Genomic DNA, 4623 nt, shown 5'->3' with positions numbered 1-4623 from the left:
TTGCTCGCTTACGATGAGAGTGTAAGAAATCTAAAAATAGAATTTACTTGCTTGTGTAAGTAAACACAAGAGACGAGAACCGATTTTCGGGCTGAAATCAATTCTGATCGAAGAATCAAATTTACATATTTGGAGTTGTGCCCAATTTCGTTTCTTTTTTTTTTTTAAATATTTTCAACGTCAAATGACGCTGACCTTTTATTGTCCTCTGATTTTTGCTTAAAAATATAAAGTGACAATTTGTGGCAAATTACATTTTCGGATTTTTTGGCTGCACATATGCATACCATAGATTAAAGTTACATTAATTTTTAATTTAAATTAGCAGGAGAAACATTTTTGAAATATTTGTCGGTAGTTTATGCGCGCCATGTTTTTGAAATATTTGTCGGTAGTTTTTGCGCGCCATGTTTTTAAAATATTTGGCGGCAGTTTTTGCGCGCCATGGAATTTGAATTTGAATATTACGTTACTTAGGAAATAGCTTATGGAATAGGGGAAAATAGTTATGGTAAGTAATTTTAGAATATAGTTGAGCGATGACATGGTATCCAGCGATGAGACTATAGCTGATGGCGGCGAGGATGAGCAGTTGCTGTCGTCCGATGAGATGGATAAAACCGATGCCCACTCCGCTTTGGTTCACGTTCTGGCCGTCCATTAGTTGTTGTTGTTGCTGGTGGCTTCACTTTTAGCTACTACTGCGCGCGCGCCTCTGTCGGTTTTATAATCTCAACTGACTTGCAAAATTAGGCTAGGCGCGTAGGCGGGCTTTTTCGATAGCTCAAAGGCACGGCGGAATATCGATATGCTATCAATTTCACTGCAGCTCATTATCGATATTTCGCGCCTTTTTTTGGCGGGCTTATCGGCTGTTATCTTTTTTGCCGCCAGCCTAACGCCTATCGGGCAGAAATACTGGAATTGTTCAGGTTAGTATTTTTGGATTTCCAGTATTTCTCCCGCGCTTGTCAGTGTCAATGGCTTATACAGGAAAGGGTCTCACTTCTCCAAGCGGAAACGACGCAGAAAAAATTGTGTGTGTATTTCTTATTGTAATATTTGATTTTTCTGCGCGTTGCCCATAGTCAAACCTGTTTCTGCTTTCAGTGGTGCTGGTAACGTAGATGCTGCGGAGATGTCGGTGTGCTGCATTCAACGGTCGGCGTGGCCCGTCAACTTTGGTGCGCGCACAAACTTTTGTGAAGGAAAAAAAATGTGCCGCAGTCCGCGTCGTCTATAGGCTTAGGTTTGTCTGAGTGTGTGCGTGAGTACAGTCTGGCTGATGTTCCAATTTGAAGCGAGTCTAATGCTTGTTTCTTTTAAACATTATCAGGTCCATTACAACTGGGCAGGAAATTGCCACTCGGAGACAGCAGATAAACATTCCCTGCTGCCGCCGCCACTGTTGCTGTCGTCGATTTCAGCGCCTACTCACCGCGAAAACGCAAGACTGAGGACCGTCGCCAGTGCCGCCTCCTGCATCCATGGTCCGCTGCCGTTGTTGCTATCCTGGCATAGGTCAGGCGGGCAGCACAGGGCCGATTCCAACTTGTGGCCGTACATCGGGCAGGTCATCGTCGTCATGTCCATCGCGCAGGCCCCTGTTGCTAGCCAGGTAGCAGGCGAGAAACACGGACGTCGGAAAATGCCAATTGGATTTTGCGGTGTGATCATTTCCTGCTGCTGCTGCCGCTGATGTTGTTGCTGCTGCTGGTGAGTGTGCCGCCGCCTAGTGCAGTTCGATATAATCCATGCTTCTTTTTCCAGGGTGAAAGCAGCCGCCGATGCGTGCTATTTGGCTAATGTGGCAATGAATTCTTCCTGCTGCTGCCGCCACCGCTGCTAGCGCTGCTGCTGGTGGATGTGTCGCCGCCTTATGGATCTGCCTACATAAGGATTGACACCAGAACCGCCGCTCGCACCTAAGAGACACCTCTGTTGCTGCTGTTGTTCCGACAGATGCATGCGCCGCCGATGTTATCCGAAGGTTGTCGGGCTTTTGTTGTTGTTGTTTCTGGTCTTGCTGCTGCTGTTGCTGCTGTCACTGCCATGGTAAGCTAAGGCTAAGGTATTAGGAGAAAAACTCTTTTCAAAAATGGGTCTAGTAGATGTTAAGTCAGTGGACTCCACTGCCAATGTAATCAACAAGGTCGAAGTTGTTCCTTTAAACCTGGATTACATAATAATTTGTTTAATTATTATAACAATAATTATGTTGATAAATACATGTTATAAAATATACAAAATGCATAGTAAATGCCTTAAGAAAAGATATGTAAGCAGAGCTAATGACTTGGACAGGGTTTGATAGCTGAAAGGCAATAATTAAAGCAAAAAAAAAAAAAACAAATTTAACCCAAGTAAGCAAGAATAAAACTGCCATGTCAAAAGCTTCAAAAAGGAAAGAAAAAAAAAACAAGCCTAGTTATGACCATATAAATAAATATGAAAATATAAAATGAAATATAAAATATAATTAAATAAATCTTTTTATTAAATTTATTAAATAAATCTTTTTATTAACACCCCAGTTCCTAACTTGATGGATTGGCTAAATATAATAGCTAAAATCAAGAAACTGCGGGAAGACTTTGATAGATCGTTTAAGTGCCTCAATAAGAGTGCACCAATAAGTAACGATACAAAGATAAAACATTTAGAGACACTATTAGGAAAATATAACGAGGTTCGTGTCATAATACTTGACCACAACACGAAATTTTCTTCGTTACAACAGACACAAGTAAAAGATATAATATCTCGATTAAAAGAGAACATATTATATGTGTCACAAAGGCACAAGTTACAAGTACTTGTTCCAAATACACTAAATTTCCCAGCTGAACTATTACTAGACGTAATTGCTGAGGAAAGAAATAAGCCAACAGAGAGTAAAATAGTAAACAAGATGGCACAATCAGTAGTAGATTTCCTAAAAACAGCCTCGTCTCTATTATTTGAGTACGACGGCAAAGCAGAAAACCTACAGAGTTTCAAAGACGCTCTGAACTTGTTAGATTCGATAAAAGGAGAACATGAGACTTTAGCAGTCAATGTCATTAAGACCAAACTAAAAGGTCATGCTAGGAATCTCATTAGCACGGAAAATACTATACAGGAAATTAAAGATAAACTCTCGCGAACAGTAAAGGGGGAATCTGTTGAGGTACTCTCTGCAAAATTACTAAATCTGCAGCAAAAGAACAAAACAGCCAACCTTTACACGCAAGAGGTGGAGCAATTAACAAAAGCTCTAGAAGGTGCTTATATTAGTGATGGTTTGAAACCAGAACTTGCAAACAAATATAGCACGACACAAGCCGTCAAAGCAATGACGAGGAATTGCTCGATTGATAAGGTAAAAGTTATCATGCAAGCAGGCACGTTCAACAGCATGAACGATGCCATACCTAAATTTATAGACAGTTGCACAGAAGCAACTGGACATTCCAACGCTGTTCTGTTCTACCAAAATCAGACTCAGCGCGGTACATACGGCGGTCGTTATAACACAAGGGGCCGCCCTTATTACAGAGGCTTTCATCGTTATAACAATACCCATAATAATAATAATAGAGGAAACTTTAGAGGCCGTGGCAACTCGAACCGAGGCCAAAACAACAATAATCAGAGATATGTAAGAGTAGCCCAAAATAACTCGGGAAACTCCGAACACCCTTTTGCTCATCAATAAATAGACACAAGGTTCACACAATTAATCTTAGCCAAAACATATTTGTTAATTTTGTCAATGTAGAAACAAATAAAAAACTTGTCTTTTTAATAGACACAGGTGCAGATATTTCTCTTCTAAAAGAAAATTCTGATATCTTTAATGATATCCAAGGCAACAATAAAATTAATATTCAAGGAATAGGACAAGAATTAATACAATCCAAAGGATTAACTTCCATTGAGATACAGACAGGCAATTACATAATTCCACACGATTTTCATATAGTAGATTCACATTTCTTAATCCCATGTGATGGAATATTAGGAATTGATTTCATAAAGAAATTCAATTGTCAATTAGATTTTAATCAAACAGAAGATTGGCTCAAGATGAGACCAACTAATTTGAATTTCCCAATATACGTTCCAATAACATACAGCTCTGGTAATAACTCAATACTTCTACCAGCAAGATCCCAGGTTGTCCGAAAAATACAACTATCCTCAAATGAAGATAGTGTTTTAATAAAAAACCAGGAAATTCAAAAAGGCATTTATGTTGCAAACACAGTTGCAACAACCAAAAATGCATTTGTCCGATTGCTAAATACAAATAATAAAGATCAAATAGTAAATATAAAAGATCTACAATATGAATCACTTTCGAACTATGACATAGTTCAAACCAATCCTGAAGCAAGAGAAAAAACTGTCATGTCTCAATTAACAAAAAATTTCCCACCACAATTCAAATCTACACTAACAGATTTATGCACCAAGTATAGCGATGTATTCGGACTTGAAACCGAATCAATCACAACAAATAATTTCTACAAACAGTCGAACCGTCTGTGTCCCCATATAACAGCCCACTTTTGTTAGTTCCAAAGAAATCTCTTCCTGGTTCTGACAAGAAAAAATGGCGATTAGTAATTGACTATCGTC

General features: G+C 39.2%; 1 long non-coding RNA gene across 4 annotated transcripts; it reads left to right on the top strand.

Annotated features, from left to right (window-relative positions):
• The first annotated feature begins 1003 nt into the window (after window positions 1–1003).
• Window positions 1004–2349, top strand: LOC117150158. 4 transcript variants are annotated; one of them, XR_004460734.1, is made up of 4 exons: window positions 1004–1039; window positions 1111–1249; window positions 1337–1716; window positions 1771–2349. It is a non-coding gene; the product is annotated as an uncharacterized LOC117150158 (long non-coding RNA). The 4 variants fall into 4 exon arrangements; XR_004460735.1 differs by having other exon boundaries at window positions 1111–1263; XR_004460732.1 differs by having other exon boundaries at window positions 1111–1267.
• Window positions 2350–4623: the final 2274 nt, after the last annotated feature.

Source organism: Drosophila mauritiana, unplaced genomic scaffold, assembly GCF_004382145.1.
Source record: "Drosophila mauritiana strain mau12 unplaced genomic scaffold, ASM438214v1 Y_39, whole genome shotgun sequence".
NCBI lineage: Eukaryota > Metazoa > Arthropoda > Insecta > Diptera > Drosophilidae > Drosophila > Drosophila mauritiana.
The sequence above is the reverse complement of the archived record's forward strand: the minus strand, read 5'-3'. Positions and strand labels throughout refer to the sequence as shown.